Raw genomic sequence first — 18,091 nt, 5'->3', positions numbered from 1 at the left:
CTGTTTTGAGCTTTGCAAGATCGGGCTGGTTGGGTACAGTCTGTACCCTGTCCAATGCAAACAACAACTGGGACATGCTGTTTGATATGATCCACCAGTCTTTGGGATATACGACCTATATACCTAGCATCACACTGGCACTGAAATTCATAGACCACCTTACTCATTTGTGTGATAGGCAGAATGCCTTTTTGGCTTGATGGCAGTTCCTGTTAGTGGTGAATACCACTTGTATTGCTTCTGCATCTAGCTTCACCTTGAAGTCAGCTGTTTCACATGTTTCACACTGCTACAATGCAGTAGTGGTACATGTCCTGTTTCAGCTAAACAAAATAAGTGACAGCCATTCACTGATTCATTCCTCAGGACAATGCCTTGACCAATCAGGGTCAAGCTGCCTGGTTGAAATTTCAAACCATGCTTGGCAGTTAACTGTCAGTCACCATCACTGGTGCAACACCTCTACCAATCAGCACTCACTTCATACACAGTATAAATTGTTGTTTTTCCCTTGGCATTGGTATTCTTGTGATGCGTCCTGATGAGTGCAAGATGAAAAACTTTGACATGACTTTTTTTTCCCAGCAATACCGTTATACACAATTAGGAACAGGGAAAAGGCATTCAGCCCTTCTGGCCTGTTCTGCCATTCAATTAGATCATACCGATCAGCACCTCAATCTCATTCATCCGCCTTAGCTCTGTTATTCCGGAATACTCCCTTCCAATTGCAGCTTTGAAATTTTCAATTCAATTTTCAGCCTCAGCCTTTTTTTTTAAAAAAATGAGGTGGTGGGGGAGGGGGTGGAGGCAGAGCAGAGAACAGATTTCCACTTGCCTTTGGGCGAAGTAGTGCTTCCTGGCATCATCCCTGAAAATCTCTGGCTCGAATTTAGGGTTTTGCCCCTTTTTCTAGACTCCGCCCCCACCCCCCCCCCCCCTCCACTGAGGAAATAGTTTCTCTCCATCGACCCTGCTGAATCCTTCAATGATTTTCAATACCTCAATGACCCCATAATCTTCTATACCCAGGGGCGTACAAGCTCTGCGTGAGTCAAAGAACTATTAGTTGAAGTGTGGACACTGTTTCAATGTGGGAATCGCAGCCAATTCATTCACAGTAAGCTCCTACAAACAATGATGCAATAACAACCTGCCCAATCTGTTTTCGTGATGATCACTGGCCAAATCCCTCCTATTCCTCTTCCAAATTGCGGCCATGGGTACTCTTAAATCTAAGGGGGGGTGGACAGGGCCTCGATTTAATGCCTCATCTGAAAGACGCCACTGTCCCCACCCGACATCGCAGTGCCACAGCGATACTGACCCCCCCCACCTGACAGCACAGTGCCACCCACAGCACCAAACCTCCAAGAGCATGTCAACATCCCCCCACCCCTCCCCCCTCCACAGCACCGAACCTCCAAGAGCATGTCAGTCCCCCTGCAACCCCACACCCCCAAGAGCATGTCAGCACCCCCCGCACCCCCAAGAGCATGTCAGCCCCCCTGCCACCCCACACCCCCAAGAGCATGTCAGCACCCCCCGCACCCCCAAGAGCATGTCAGCCCCCCTGCAACCCCACACCCCCAAGAGCATGTCAGCACCCCCCGCACCCCCAAGAGCATGTCAGCACCCCCTGCACCCCCAAGAGCATGTCAGCCCCCCCCACACCCTCAAGAGCATGTCAGCCCCCCCACACCCTCAAGAGCATGTCAGCCCCCCTGCACCCCCCACACCCCCCAGAGCATGTCAGCACCGCTGCACCCCCCACACCCCCCAGAGCATGTCAGCACCCCCTGTACCCCCCAAACCCCCCAGAGCATGTCAGCCCCCCCGCACCCCCCAGAGCATGTCAGCCCCCCCGCACCCCCAAGAGCATGTCAGCCCCCCTGCACCCCCCACACCCCCCAGAGCATGTCAACACCCCTGCACCCCCCACACCCCCCACAGCATGTCAGCACCCCCTGTACCCCCCAAACCCCCCAGAGCATGTCAGCCCCCCCGCACCCCCCAGAGCATGTCAGCCCCCCCGCACCCCCAAGAGCATGTCAGCCACCCCCGCACCCCCCACACCCCCAAGAGCATGTGAGCCCCCCCACACCCCGAAGAGCATGTCAGCCCCCCCGCACCCTCAAAAGCATGTCAGCCCCCAAAACCGCCCCCCCAAGAGCATGTCAGCCCCCCCGCACCCACACGAGCATGTCAGCACCCCCTGCACCCCCCATCCCCAAGAGCATGTCAGCCTCCCCCACCCTCCACATCCTCAAGAGCATGTCAGCCCCCCCACAAGAGCATGTCAGCCCCCCCACAAGAGCATGTCAGCCCCCCCACAAGAGCATGTCAGCCCCCCCGCACCCTCAAGAGCATGTCAGCCCCCCCGCACCCTCAAGAGCATGTCAGCCCCCCCGCACCCTCAAGAGCATGTCAGCCCCCCCGCACCCTCAAGAGCATGTCAGCCCCCCCGCACCCTCAAGAGCATGTCAGCCCCCCCACACCACCCCCTTCCCAACCCCCACACAGCACCGAACCTCCAAGAGCATGTCAGCACCCCCCCACACACCCCCCAACCCCCACAGCCCAGAACCTGACAGTGCAGCATCCCCCCACCCTGCTAACTGCAGAGTGTGGGGGAGGGAAGGGCCTCAGAGCTCAACAAAAAAAAAAGTGGAGGGAAAATTAAGTGGAGCATTCAGCAACCACAGTGAACGTCCTCAAGCAATCGATACATGACTCTGTTCTCTCTCTCTCTCTCTCTCTCTAGTGCACCGAGAGCATTTAAAAATAAACTTGCTGTGGCAGGGCTGGAACAGCCTCAGCCCAAATGCTGCAGTTCAAGTGGCCGGTTCCCATGGCAACGGGAGTATTCTGTGTAAAAAAAAATGCTGCCCTGACTGAAAGGCCAGCCAATTAAAGCTTCTACTGATCCCGAAGCTAGGAAGCAGAACACAGATACCCTTTGATGGGGCTTCGTCTAGATTGGCCAAGTAATCAAGCCTTGAGGAAGGAGAGAAAGAGGGACACAGGGAGAGGGAGGGAGGGAGGCGGAGAGGGGGACACAGGGAGAGGGAGGGAGGGAGGCGGAGAGGGGGACACAGGGAGAGGGAGGGAGGGAGGCGGAGAGGGGGACACAGGGAGAAGGGAGGGAGGCGGAGAGGGGGACACAGGGAGAAGGGAGGGAGGCGGAGAGGGGGACACAGGGAGAGAGGGAGGGAGGCGGAGAGGGGGACACAGGGAGAGAGGGAGGGAGGCGGAGAGGGGGACACAGGGAGAAGGGAGGGAGGCGGAGAGGGGGACACAGGGAGAAGGGAGGGAGGCGGAGAGGGGGACACAGGGAGAAGGGAGGGAGGCGGAGAGGGGGACACAGGGAGAAGGGAGGGAGGCGGAGAGGGGGACACAGGGAGAAGGGAGGGAGGCGGAGAGGGGGACACAGGGAGAAGGGAGGGAGGCGGAGAGGGGGACACAGGGAGAAGGGAGGGAGGCGGAGAGGGGGACACAGGGAGAAGGGAGGGAGGCGGAGAGGGGGACACAGGGAGAAGGGAGGGAGGCGGAGAGGGGGACACAGGGAGAAGGGAGGGAGGCGGAGAGGGGGACACAGGGAGAAGGGAGGGAGGCGGAGAGGGGGACACAGGGAGAAGGGAGGGAGGCGGAGAGGGGGACACAGGGAGAAGGGAGGGAGGCGGAGAGGGGGACACAGGGAGAAGGGAGGGAGGCGGAGAGGGGGACACAGGGAGAAGGGAGGGAGGCGGAGAGGGGGACACAGGGAGAAGGGAGGGAGGCGGAGAGGGGGACACAGGGAGAAGGGAGGGAGGCGGAGAGGGGGACACAGGGAGAAGGGAGGGAGGCGGAGAGGGGGACACAGGGAGAAGGGAGGGAGGCGGAGAGGGAGTACACAGGGAGAAGGGAGGGAGGCGGAGAGGGGGACACAGGGAGAAGGGAGGGAGGCGGAGAGGGGGACACAGGGAGAAGGGAGGGAGGCGGAGAGGGGGACACAGGGAGAAGGGAGGGAGGCGGAGAGGGGGACACAGGGAGAAGGGAGGGAGGCGGAGAGGGGGACACAGGGAGAAGGGAGGGAGGCGGAGAGGGGGACACAGGGAGAAGGGAGGGAGGCGGAGAGGGGGACACAGGGAGAAGGGAGGGAGGCGGAGAGGGGGACACAGGGAGAAGGGAGGGAGGCGGAGAGGGGGACACAGGGAGAAGGGAGGGAGGCGGAGAGGGGGACACAGGGAGAAGGGAGGGAGGCGGAGAGGGGGACACAGGGAGAAGGGAGGGAGGCGGAGAGGGGGACACAGGGAGAAGGGAGGGAGGCGGAGAGGGGGACACAGGGAGAAGGGAGGGAGGCGGAGCGGGGGACACAGGGAGAGGGAGGGAGGCGGAGAGGGGGACACAGGGAGAGGGAGGGAGGCGGAGAGGGGGACACAGGGAGAGGGAGGGAGGCGGAGAGGGGGACACAGGGAGAGGGAGGGAGGCGGAGAGGGGGACACAGGGAGAGGGAGGGAGGCGGAGAGGGGGACACAGGGAGAGGGAGGGAGGCGGAGAGGGGGACACAGGGTGAGGGAGGGAGGCGGAGAGGGGGACACAGAGTGAGGGAGGGAGGCGGAGAGGGGGACACAGAGTGAGGGTGGGAGGCGGAGAGGGGGACACAGAGTGAGTGTGGGAGGCGGAGAGGGGGACACAGAGTGAGTGTGGGAGGCGGAGAGGGGGACACAGAGTGAGTGTGGGAGGCGGAGAGGGGGACACAGAGTGAGTGTGGGAGGCGGAGAGGGGGACACAGAGTGAGTGTGGGAGGCGGAGAGGGGGACACAGAGTGAGTGTGGGAGGCGGAGAGGGGGACACAGAGTGAGTGTGGGAGGCGGAGAGGGGGACACAGAGTGAGTGTGGGAGGCGGAGAGGGGGACACAGAGTGAGTGTGGGAGGCGGAGAGGGGGACACAGAGTGAGTGTGGGAGGCGGAGAGGGGGACACAGAGTGAGTGTGGGAGGCGGAGAGGGGGACACAGAGTGAGTGTGGGAGGCGGAGAGGGGGACACAGAGTGAGTGTGGGAGGCGGAGAGGGGGACACAGAGTGAGTGTGGGAGGCGGAGAGGGGGACACAGAGTGAGTGTGGGAGGCGGAGAGGGGGACACAGAGTGAGTGTGGGAGGCGGAGAGGGGGGCACAGAGTGAGTGTGGGAGGCGGAGAGGGGGGCACAGAGTGAGTGTGGGAGGCGGAGAGGGGGGCACAGAGTGAGTGTGGGAGGCGGAGAGGGGGGGCACAGAGTGAGTGTGGGAGGCGGAGAGGGGGGCACAGAGTGAGTGTGGGAGGCGGAGAGGGGGGCACAGAGTGAGTGTGGGAGGCGGAGAGGGGGGGCACAGAGTGAGTGTGGGAGGCGGAGAGGGGGGCACAGAGTGAGTGTGGGAGGCGGAGAGGGGGGCACAGAGTGAGTGTGGGAGGCGGAGAGGGGGGCACAGAGTGAGTGTGGGAGGCGGAGAGGGGGGCACAGAGTGAGTGTGGGAGGCGGAGAGGGGGGCACAGAGTGAGTGTGGGAGGCGGAGAGGGGGGCACAGAGTGAGTGTGGGAGGCGGAGAGGGGGGCACAGAGTGAGTGTGGGAGGCGGAGAGGGGGGCACAGAGTGAGTGTGGGAGGCGGAGAGGGGGGCACAGAGTGAGTGTGGGAGGCGGAGAGGGGGGCACAGAGTGAGTGTGGGAGGCGGAGAGGGGGGGCACAGAGTGAGTGTGGGAGGCGGAGAGGGGGGCACAGAGTGAGTGTGGGAGGCGGAGAGGGGGGCACAGAGTGAGTGTGGGAGGCGGAGAGGGGGGCACAGAGTGAGTGTGGGAGGCGGAGAGGGGGGCACAGAGTGAGTGTGGGAGTCGGAGAGGGGGGCACAGAGTGAGTGTGGGAGGCGGAGAGGGGGACACAGAGTGAGTGTGGGAGGCGGAGAGGGGGACACAGAGTGAGTGTGGGAGGCGGAGAGGGGGACACAGAGTGAGTGTGGGAGGCGGAGAGGGGGACACAGAGTGAGTGTGGGAGGCGGAGAGGGGGACACAGAGTGAGTGTGGGAGGCGGAGAGGGGGACACAGAGTGAGTGTGGGAGGCGGAGAGGGGGACACAGAGTGAGTGTGGGAGGCGGAGAGGGGGACACAGAGTGAGTGTGGGAGGCGGAGAGGGGGACACAGAGTGAGTGTGGGAGGCGGAGAGGGGGACACAGAGTGAGTGTGGGAGGCGGAGAGGGGGACACAGAGTGAGTGTGGGAGGCGGAGAGGGGGACACAGAGTGAGTGTGGGAGGCGGAGAGGGGGACACAGAGTGAGTGTGGGAGGCGGAGAGGGGGACACAGAGTGAGTGTGGGAGGCGGAGAGGGGGACACAGAGTGAGTGTGGGAGGCGGAGAGGGGGACACAGAGTGAGTGTGGGAGGCGGAGAGGGGGACACAGTGAGTGTGGGAGGCGGAGAGGGGGACACAGAGTGGGTGTGGGAGGCGGAGAGGGGGACACAGAGTGAGTGTGGGAGGCGGAGAGGGGGACACAGAGTGGGTGTGGGAGGCGGAGAGGGGGACACAGAGTGGGTGTGGGAGGCGGAGAGGGGGACACAGAGTGGGTGTGGGAGGCGGAGAGGGGGACACAGAGTGGGTGTGGGAGGCGGAGAGGGGGACACAGAGTGAGTGTGGGAGGCGGAGAGGGGGACACAGAGTGGGTGTGGGAGGCGGAGAGGGGGACACAGTGGGTGTGGGAGGCGGAGAGGGGGACACAGAGTGAGTGTGGGAGGCGGAGAGGGGGACACAGAGTGAGTGTGGGAGGCGGAGAGGGGGACACAGAGTGAGTGTGGGAGGCGGAGAGGCGGACACAGAGTGAGTGTGGGAGGCGGAGAGGCGGACACAGAGTGAGTGTGGGAGGCGGAGAGGGGGACACAGGGAGAGGGAGGGAGGCGGAGAGGGGGACACAGGGAGAGGGAGGGAGGCGGAGAGGGGGACACAGGGAGAGGGAGGGAGGCGGAGAGGGGGACACAGGGAGAGGGAGGGAGGCGGAGAGGGGGACACAGGGAGAAGGGAGGGAGGCGGAGAGGGGGACACAGGGAGAAGGGAGGGAGGCGGAGAGGGGGACACAGGGAGAGGGAGGGAGGCGGAGAGGGGGACACAGGGAGAGGGAGGGAGGCGGAGATGGGGACACAGGGAGAGGGAGGGAGGCGGAGAGGGGGACACAGGGAGAGGGAGGGAGGCGGAGAGGGGGACACAGGGAGAGGGAGGGAGGCGGAGAGGGGGACACAGGGAGAGGGAGGGAGGCGGAGAGGGGGACACAGGGAGAGGGAGGGAGGCGGAGAGGGGGACACAGGGAGAGGGAGGGAAGCGGAGAGGGGGACACAGGGAGAGGGAGGGAGGCGGAGAGGGGGACACAGAGTGAGTGTGGGAGGCGGAGAGGGGGACACAGAGTGAGTGTGGGAGGCGGAGAGGGGGACACAGAGTGAGTGTGGGAGGCGGAGAGGGGGACACAGAGTGAGTGTGGGAGGCGGAGAGGGGGACACAGAGTGAGTGTGGGAGGCGGAGAGGGGGACACAGAGTGAGTGTGGGAGGCGGAGAGGGGGACACAGGGAGAGGGAGGGAGGCGGAGAGGGGGACACAGGGAGAGGGAGGGAGGCGGAGAGGGGGACACAGGGAGAGGGAGGGAGGCGGAGAGGGGGACACAGGGAGAGGGAGGGAGGCGGAGAGGGGGACACAGGGAGAGGGAGGGAGGCGGAGAGGGGGACACAGGGAGAGGGAGGGAGGCGGAGAGGGGGACACAGGGAGAGGGAGGGAGGCGGAGAGGGGGACACAGGGAGAGGGAGGGAGGCGGAGAGGGGGACACAGGGAGAGGGAGGGAGGCGGAGAGGGGGACACAGGGAGAGGGAGGGAGGCGGAGAGGGGGACACAGGGAGAGGGAGGGAGGCGGAGAGGGGGACACAGGGAGAGGGAGGGAGGCGGAGAGGGGGACACAGGGAGAGGGAGGGAGGCGGAGAGGGGGACACAGGGAGAGGGAGGGAGGCGGAGAGGGGGACACAGGGAGAGGGAGGGAGGCGGAGAGGGGGACACAGGGAGAGGGAGGGAGGCGGAGAGGGGGACACAGGGAGAGGGAGGGAGGCGGAGAGGGGGACACAGGGAGAGGGAGGGAGGCGGAGAGGGGGACACAGGGAGAGGGAGGGAGGCGGAGAGGGGGACACAGAGTGAGTGTGGGAGGCGGAGAGGGGGACACAGAGTGGGTGTGGGAGGCGGAGAGGGGGACACAGAGTGGGTGTGGGAGGCGGAGAGGGGGACACAGAGTGGGTGTGGGAGGCGGAGAGGGGGACACAGAGTGGGTGTGGGAGGCGGAGAGGGGGACACAGAGTGAGTGTGGGAGGCGGAGAGGGGGACACAGAGTGAGTGTGGGAGGCGGAGAGGGGGACACAGAGTGAGTGTGGGAGGCGGAGAGGGGGGCACAGAGTGAGTGTGGGAGGCGGAGAGGGGGACACAGAGTGAGTGTGGGAGGCGGAGAGGGGGACACAGAGTGAGTGTGGGAGGCGGAGAGGGGGACACAGAGTGAGTGTGGGAGGCGGAGAGGGGGACACAGAGTGAGTGTGGGAGGCGGAGAGGGGGACACAGAGTGAGTGTGGGAGGCGGAGAGGGGGACACAGAGTGAGTGTGGGAGGCGGAGAGGGGGACACAGAGTGAGTGTGGGAGGCGGAGAGGGGGACACAGAGTGAGTGTGGGAGGCGGAGAGGGGGACACAGAGTGAGTGTGGGAGGCGGAGAGGGGGACACAGAGTGAGTGTGGGAGGCGGAGAGGGGGACACAGAGTGAGTGTGGGAGGCGGAGAGGGGGACACAGAGTGAGTGTGGGAGGCGGAGAGAGGGGGACACAGAGTGAGTGTGGGAGGCGGAGAGGGGGACACAGAGTGAGTGTGGGAGGCGGAGAGGGGGACACAGAGTGAGTGTGGGAGGCGGAGAGGGGGACACAGAGTGAGTGTGGGAGGCGGAGAGGGGGACACAGAGTGAGGGTGGGAGGCGGAGAGGGGGACACAGAGTGAGTGTGGGAGGCGGAGAGGGGGACACAGAGTGAGTGTGGGAGGCGGAGAGGGGGACACAGAGTGAGTGTGGGAGGCGGAGAGGGGGACACAGAGTGAGTGTGGGAGGCGGAGAGGGGGACACAGAGTGAGTGTGGGAGGCGGAGAGGGGGACACAGAGTGAGTGTGGGAGGCGGAGAGGGGGACACAGAGTGAGTGTGGGAGGCGGAGAGGGGGACACAGAGTGAGTGTGGGAGGCGGAGAGGGGGACACAGAGTGAGTGTGGGAGGCGGAGAGGGGGACACAGAGTGAGTGTGGGAGGCGGAGAGGGGGACACAGAGTGAGTGTGGGAGGCGGAGAGGGGGACACAGAGTGAGTGTGGGAGGCGGAGAGGGGGACACAGAGTGAGTGTGGGAGGCGGAGAGGGGGACACAGAGTGAGTGTGGGAGGCGGAGAGGGGGACACAGAGTGAGTGTGGGAGGCGGAGAGGGGGACACAGAGTGAGTGTGGGAGGCGGAGAGGGGGACACAGAGTGAGTGTGGGAGGCGGAGAGGGGGACACAGAGTGAGTGTGGGAGGCGGAGAGGGGGACACAGAGTGAGTGTGGGAGGCGGAGAGGGGGACACAGAGTGAGTGTGGGAGGCGGAGAGGGGGACACAGAGTGAGTGTGGGAGGCGGAGAGGGGGACACAGAGTGAGTGTGGGAGGCGGAGAGGGGGACACAGAGTGAGTGTGGGAGGCGGAGAGGGGGACACAGAGTGAGTGTGGGAGGCGGAGAGGGGGACACAGAGTGAGTGTGGGAGGCGGAGAGGGGGACACAGAGTGAGTGTGGGAGGCGGAGAGGGGGACACAGAGTGTGTGTGGGAGGCGGAGAGGGGGACACAGAGTGAGTGTGGGAGGCGGAGAGGGGGACACAGAGTGTGTGTGGGAGGCGGAGAGGGGGACACAGAGTGTGTGTGGGAGGCGGAGAGGGGGACACAGAGTGTGTGTGGGAGGCGGAGAGGGGGACACAGAGTGTGTGTGGGAGGCGGAGAGGGGGACACAGAGTGTGTGTGGGAGGCGGAGAGGGGGACACAGAGTGTGTGTGGGAGGCGGAGAGGGGGACACAGAGTGTGTGTGGGAGGCGGAGAGGGGGACACAGAGTGTGTGTGGGAGGCGGAGAGGGGGACACAGAGTGTGTGTGGGAGGCGGAGAGGGGGACACAGAGTGTGTGTGGGAGGCGGAGAGGGGGACACAGAGTGTGTGTGGGAGGCGGAGAGGGGGACACAGAGTGTGTGTGGGAGGCGGAGGAGGGGGACACAGAGTGTGTGTGGGAGGCGGAGAGGGGGACACAGAGTGTGTGTGGGAGGCGGAGAGGGGGACACAGAGTGTGTGTGGGAGGCGGAGAGGGGGACACAGTGTGTGTGGGAGGCGGAGAGGGGGACACAGAGTGTGTGTGGGAGGCGGAGAGGGGGACACAGAGTGTGTGTGGGAGGCGGAGAAGGGGACACAGAGTGTGTGTGGGAGGCGGAGAGGGGGACACAGAGTGTGTGTGGGAGGCGGAGAGGGGGACACAGAGTGTGTGTGGGAGGCGGAGAGGGGGACACAGAGTGTGTGTGGGAGGTGGAGAGGGGGACACAGAGTGTGTGTGGGAGGCGGAGAGGGGGACAGAGAGAGGGAGGGAGGGAGAGGGAGACACAGAGAGGGAGGGAGGGAGAGGGGGACAGAGAGAGGGAGGGAGGGAGAGGGAGACAGAGAGAGGGAGGGAGACAGAGAGGGAACAGAAAGAGAGAAAGCAGGGGGTGTGTTGTGTGTGGTTGCGGGGGGATGGTGGTGGGGTGGAAAGGAGGAGAGACGGGATGCTTGGCTTGTTGCTCTTTGCTTGTGTTGCCTTCTGGCTGGATGAGGGTTTCTCTTACTCAGTGAATATGTCACCATCAGGTTTTGACTAAAACTATTTGGTTACAGCTATTTACATTTCATGGCAAATGCATTGTTCTGCGGACACAGACCACTCTGTGTCCTGCTCCCCTGGAGTGTCTCTCGATCATCTGACCCTGATGTCATGTTTACATCATTGTCTAAGTAACATGGCCATTAACCCTTTACTCTACGGAGGTGGGAAAAACGGACGGACGCAATCTCTCCTCTGCTTCTATTATGTCCTTTCCCACGAGGCCATCTCCATCCCCTCTGCTCGCTATCCCATTGCAACCCAGTTTCTTCCTCACAGTCCATTGTTCACCCTTCCATCCGTCTCTCCCAGTCCATTTGTCCTCATCCCTTTCATTCCCCTCCTGCCCCATCTCCTAGCGATAGTGACCATCACAACATGGTTGGGGTTTTCAGCGTCGCAAGGAAGGCTGGCTAGTTGAGTCTAACTCCACCCCCATGACAAGGACCAGGGCATCTCAGAGTCACTTGGGAGTTGCAACCATGGTGAGTGGGTCACTGCAACCTATCCCCCTCCCCCTGCTCAGCCCCAGCACCACATCCAAGCCCCCCTCCCTTCCATTTCCAGGCCTTAGACCCTCTCCCAGCTCCCTGGGATCCTCCCTGGCATTTGGGCGTGGACATCATCAGGAACCAGCGTGGGCAGACCAGGAAAGAGCAGACAGTGCCACCAGTTACCAGCATTCACCATCACAGGCACCGGCTGCCCAGAGATCCTCCGAGCCACAACCCAGTGGGTTTGACCACTCTTCCATTGGCACTGGAAAGAGCGGCGATTAAGAGCTCACCTAATCGCACTCCACCTCACTAACCTTCACCGCAATCCCTCAAGTCATTCCCTGCCCTAGGATGAGTTTGAGTTCATTAAAGAACATGTGCGCATTTTAATTCATCCTTTGGGACACGGGCATCACTGGCAAGACCAGCATTTATTAGCCGCCCCTTCTTGATGACCTAGAAGTAAGCTTAATCCAGAGTGTCTGACTGGGCATTTGTTCAAAGCTACGGTCAAGCACATTGGTGTGGGGTCTCGCCACATAGAGGCTCAAACTGGGAAAGAGGACAAAGCTTCCTCCTTTAAAGAGGATATTACTGAAATGGCTGTTTTGTTCTTATTTTTAGAAAAAGACAAAATCAGACAGATTCATGGACACTTTTTGCTGATATCAGCTTTCTCAGGTTCCTGGATTTATTTGCAAACTCGATTCACATTTTCAAATTGGTGGGATTTTGAATGCATGTTCTCTGGGGTTTTATGTCCCAGGCACGGGAGCAATAGTCTAGCAGCATGACCACTACACTCAGGTACCCCAGGATAACATTGATCGATTGCTGGTGTAGTAATGAGAGCACGGAGAGCTGCAGCTTCAACTCTGTGGCACCAATTTCTTCCCGTCCGACACTCGACCCTTGCTTACCAACAAACTTTAGACCCCAAAACAAAGTGGCCAACACAGTATAGGAGGGAGGTGGCGGCGTAATCCACAGACCCAGGCTAACCCTGTGGGGACACAGGTTCAAATCCCTCCACGGCAGCTGGTGGAATCTGAATTCAATTAATGAAATCTGCAATCGAGGGCACGCATCTCAATATCAGTGACCGTGAAAACATCACAAAAACAGGGAAGGAAATCTGCCACCCTTGTCTGGTCTGGCCTACATGCTACTCCCGACCCACAGCCATGTGGTTAATTCTTAACTGCCTTCTGAAATGGCCTAGCAAGCCGCTCAGTTCAAGGGCAATTAGGAATGGGCAACAAATGCCCCTCTTGCGAGCGACGTCCACATCCCAAAGAATAAAAAAGAGACAAGAGACTAGCCAAAATTGGAAATTCTTCCCTCTGGGCTCTGAATGTTTGCCCTGCCCCCTCCAACCTGCAACCAGGATTGGATCAGAGTTCCCCTGACCGGATGGTCAATGGTGACACTCGCTGTGACTCCACATTGACCCATTTTCAGGAACCTCAGACTCTTTGCTATTTACATAGTTGGTGCAGAAAGTTTCAGGATTTTTCACTCAGACACACGGGGCTCGTTTAAATTCTACATCAAAGCCCCCTCAATACTGGAGCCGTGAGCATCAGCCTGGATCACGGGCTCAAACTCTCGACCTTCAGACTTGGAGGTAAGAGGAGGAGAGAGAAAAACACAGAAAAGGGAGCGAGTGTGAGAGGGAGCATGTTACCCATTGAGTGATTTGGCTTCGGTGTATTTTCCCTCAATTTCTAATCCGCACCCACATTCTCAGGATTTCTTTTATTCATTGGAGGTGGGCATCACTGGCTAGACCAGCATTTATTGCCCATCCCTAATTGCCCTTGTTCAGAGGGCCTTTTTAAGAGTCAGCCGCATTGCTGTGGGTCTGGAGTCACATGTAGGCTAGACCAGGTAAGGACGGCAGATTTCCCTCTCTATAAGGAGATCAGTGAACCAGATGAGTTTTTGCAACAATCGACAATGGTTTCAGGGTCATCTTTCAATTTTTTTCTATATATTTAATTCAAATGTCACGATCTGCCATGCTGGATTTGAACCCTGGTCCCCGAAACATTACCCCGGGTCTCTGGATTACTAGTCCAGTGACAATACCACTGCGCCAGCACCTCCCCTGGTAGTCTGTAGGGATCTGGTAAAGGACTAATACTATAGCTGGCCTGACCAGAGACTATTGGCATTGCCACTCAGTTGTGGGCAACATTGAGGGAACAGGAAGTTAACCACCATGTCAATCACAAGCCATGAAAATATTTCCACCCAGCACTCCACTCCCAAGAAGACTCTCACACCGGAGGCCATTTCTTGCCACTGGTTTTCAGAAAGCCCTGCGTGGTCACCACCAATGATGAACTCATGGTGTGGGAGGGGTTGGGGGGCTCAGTACAGGGCGACGAGGCAGCTCTTCCCCGAGGAGTGTCCGATACCCTGAGAATACTCCCTCTGCGAGAGCTAGGGAGAATCGGACATTATCACCGGATTCCAGGCTCCCCTCCCCCGCCACCAACCATGGTCTCCACCTTGCTCCCTGCCAGCCCCAAGTACCCAGAGCATCTAAAATGAACTTGAATATACTCAACGACTGAGCATCCACGGCTCGCTGGGGGAGAGAATTCCAAAGATTCGCAACCCTCGGGAGTGAAGAAATTTCTCCCCATTCCCAGTCCAAAATGGTCGACCCCTTATCCTGAGACTGTGACCACCCCCCCCGCCGAGTTCCGGAATCTGCCCGTGTTGGGGAACAGAATATAAAATTCTGACAGGGCTGGAAGAATAATATGTTTAATGAGATCACCACACACATCTCATAAATTCAAGAATCTGCCCATTCAACTTGTTTCTCAAGCCCCAAACAATAAAGGAAGAAAGCTACTGAAATCAATGGCGTAACTGCAATTGTCACAGGATGTGTGTTTGTGTCGTGCTCTCTCTCTATCTCTCTCGTGTCCCCTCCCCCCACAAGCACTCTCACTGTTTCCTTAACTTTGTTGGGGGTTGGGAAGGAACCGGAGACGATTCACTCTCTGGAATTCCAAAGCAGTGACAGTATGAATGGAGACTGGCATTTTCCCCAAGGAATGCAAAGCAACAAAAGATTCCAACCAACTGACCCCTCGTAAAAGGGGCAAGTTGCGGGGCATCTGGGCTATGTCAAAAACTGGCTTTTACGGAGTGTCTTTGGTAAGGCGTTACACAGGAGTGATTATCAGTCAGAAATGTGACACCGAGCCACATAAGGAGAGATCAGGGCAGATGGCCAAAAGCTCAAGTCAAAAAGATAGTTGTTTAAAAGGAACCTCTCAGAAAGGGGAGGGAGGGAGAGACACACACAGGCTTAGGGAGGGAACTCTCGAGCTTAGGGCCCCAGGCAGCTGAAGGCACGGTCGCCAATGGTGGAGCAATGGGAATCAGGGATGTGCAAGATGGAGGAGCGTAGAGATCTGAGGGCTGTAGGGGCTGGAGGGGGGTGCTTACATAGAGATAGGGAGGGTCATGGGGGCTGGACGAGGAGGTTACACAGAGATAGGGAGGGTTGTAGGGGCTGGATGAGGAGGTTACACAGAGATAGGGAGGGTGGTAGGGTCTGGAGGAGGTTACAGAGATAGGGAGGGTCGTAGGGACTGGAGGAGGTTACAGAGATAGGGAGGGTCGTAGGGACTGGAGGAGGTTACAGAGATAGGGAGGGTCGTAGGGACTGGAGGAGGTTACAGAGATAGGGAGGGTCGTAGGGACTGGAGGAGGTTACAGAGATAGGGAGGGTCGTAGGGACTGGAGGAGGTTACAGAGATAGGGAGGGTCGTAGGGACTGGAGGAGGTTACAGAGATAGGGAGGGTCGTAGGAACTGGAGGAGGTTACAGAGATAGGGAGGGTCGTAGGAACTGGAGGAGGTTACAGAGATAGGGAGGGTCGTAGGGACTGGAGGAGGTTACAGAGATAGGGAGGGTCGTAGGGACTGGAGGAGGTTACAGAGATAGGGAGGGTCGTAGGGACTGGAGGAGGTTACAGAGATAGGGAGGGTCGTAGGGACTGGAGGAGGTTACAGAGATAGGGAGGGTCGTAGGGACTGGAGGAGGTTACAGAGATAGGGAGGGTCGTAGGGGCTGGAGGAGGTTACAGAGATAGGGAGGGTCGTAGGGGCTGGAGAAGGTTACAGAGATGAGGGGGGTTGTAGGGGCTGGAGAAGGTTACAGAGATGGGGGGGTTGTAGGGACTGGAGGAGGTTACAGAGATAGGGAGGGTCGTAGGGACTGGAGGAGGTTACAGAGATAGGAGGATCGTAGGGACTGGAGGAGGTTACAGAGATAGGGAGGGTCGTAGGGACTGGAGGAGGTTACAGAGATAGGGAGGGTCGTAGGGACTGGAGGAGGTTACAGAGATAGGGAGGGTCGTAGGGACTGGAGGGGGTTACAGAGATAGGGAGGGTCGTAGGGACTGGAGGGGGTTACAGAGATAGGGAGGGTTGTAGGGGCTGGAGGAGGTTACAGAGATGGGGGGATTGTAGGGGCTGGAGGAGGTTACAGAGATGGGGGGGGTTGTAGGGGCTGGAGAATGTTACAGAGATGGGGGGGGTTGTAGGGGCTGGAGAAGGTTACAGAGATGGCGGGGGTTGTAGGGGCTGGAGAAGGTTACAGAGATGGGGGGGGTTGTAGGGGCTGGAGAAGGTTACAGAGATAGGGAGGGTGGTAGGGGCTGGAGGAGGTTACAGAGATAGGGAGGGTGGTAGGGGCTGTAGGAGGTTACAGAGATAGGGAGGGTCGTAGGGGCTGGAGGAGGTTACAGAGATGGGGGGGGTTGTAGGGGCTGGAGAAGGTTACAGAGATGGGGGGGGTTGTAGGGGCTGGAGAAGGTTACAGAGATGGGGGGGGTTGTAGGGGCTGGAGAAGGTTACAGAGATGGGGGGGGTTGTAGGGGCTGGAGAAGGTTACAGAGATGGGGGGGGGTTGTAGGGGCTGGAGGAGGTTACAGAGATAGGGAGGGTCGTAGGGGCTGGAGGAGGTTACAGAGATAGGGAGGGTCTTGGAGCTGGAGAAGGTTACAGAGATAGGGAGGGTTGTAGGGGCTGGGGGAGGTTACGGAGATAGGGAGGGCTGTAGGGGCTGGAGGAGGATATAAAGATAAGGGACTTAGAAGCCAAGATGAAATTGAGAAATTGAGGCATTGCCAGACTAGGTGGCTGATGTAGGTCAGTGAGCCCAGTGTAATGTGATGAATGAACAGAACCTGGTCTGAGTTAGGATTTGGGGTAGCAGAGATTTGGATGGGTTCAAGTTTACAGAGACCAAGGTGAGGCACCAGTGCAGAGTGTTAGGGCATTGTAGACACAAGGTGTCTATGACTGCATTTAATTACCTTAAATTTATCTGTCGTTAGTCACCGACTAGTGAAAATATCCCCTACTTAACCAGCACAGCACTTATCAATTCTGGCCACTCTCATCAGCTCATCTCTTCATTACAACAAGCCAAGAGGAGATCGCCAGTTTCTTGTCCCAATCCTCATAACTGACATCCCTTGGGTGAAGGGTTTGGTTCTGACAAAGCTCTCACGCACTGTCGTCTCGCATGAACATCTTCTCAAAAGGAAAAACACCCAAAAATGATACGGAATATTGTTACCTCACTGTAACCTGACCAACAATTGTTATTATTATCCAACTGTATCACACCCAGTTCTCAGCTGATTTCAAGTCCCATTATATTTTAAGATAATCTGTTTCTCAATTTTCCTTTAACAAGCAGCCTGACAGTTTTGCAATCTCCAGTGAAAATAAACACCACTTTTAACTTGAAGACTGGTTGGGTGAGCGCAGTCGGATCCAAAAATATCATTTTAGGAGGAACACGCTTGCTTATTATTTCACAGGCTGGCTAGCTCAAGACTGAGAAGTAGGGACAGCAGGGGAGAGGGTGGGGTGGGGGGGGGGGTGGAGACACACAAAGGACGAGGGGCAAGGGCGATCCTTCTGCTCAAGATACTCATTGCATGTCTACCAGCGCCTATGCATGGACAACTAGAGATGAGCAATAAATGCCACCCTTCAGCAGTAAGAACAGCCACCTCCATCCAACATATGAACCCCTTGGCTTTGATACAGTCACTCCAAGGAAGATCCGCGAGTAATTAGCTGTAGCCCACACAGGGCCATAGGCATCGCTCTCTGCTGACTGAGACATGTGGCTGTAACTTGAGGAGTGCCACTCCCTATCAAGTGTAGGGCAAGGTCAGGAAGCAGGGCTCCATGAGCTACCACAGCTGGTACAGGGACAGAATCCACATCGTTGGCATCATTCTGCACCACAACCAACTGAGCTAACCAGCACCCCCCTCCCCCCCCAGAAAATTCCACAGTAGCTGCACTCCAGAGCCAATTATTTGTCCAGTTTTGCAGCCAGCACAATGATGTGAATGAGCTGCAGCTTAGTAAATCCTTTCTACATGTATTCACAAAGAATCCATACAGTAAGCTCATCTTGGGGAATACATGACTACACAGGTATTGATGGGGGAGGGGGGCGAGATTTTAACGCCCTCCAGCCAGTAGACACCGTGTAGTACAGCCGCAGGTTTAAGCTGAGTGTCCTTCTCCTCTGTTAATCGTTCCTTGAAACTTACCTCGTAGCTATCTTAACATCGGGTGCAGCTTGGTTTCAGATTAATGCTCCTGTGAAGAGCCTTGGGAGGTT

The 18,091-nt window shown here is 58.8% G+C and overlaps 1 protein-coding gene across 4 annotated transcripts in view; it reads right to left on the bottom strand.

The window, feature by feature from the left end:
* The window catches only part of LOC121271028 (nectin-2-like), a 72,942-nt gene that overhangs the window by 44,000 nt on the left and 10,851 nt on the right, over nt 1-18,091 (bottom strand). The window lies entirely within an intron of this gene.

This window comes from Carcharodon carcharias, chromosome 29 (genome assembly GCF_017639515.1).
Source record: "Carcharodon carcharias isolate sCarCar2 chromosome 29, sCarCar2.pri, whole genome shotgun sequence".
NCBI classification, from domain to species: domain Eukaryota; kingdom Metazoa; phylum Chordata; class Chondrichthyes; order Lamniformes; family Lamnidae; genus Carcharodon; species Carcharodon carcharias.
The sequence above is the reverse complement of the archived record's forward strand: the minus strand, read 5'-3'. Positions and strand labels throughout refer to the sequence as shown.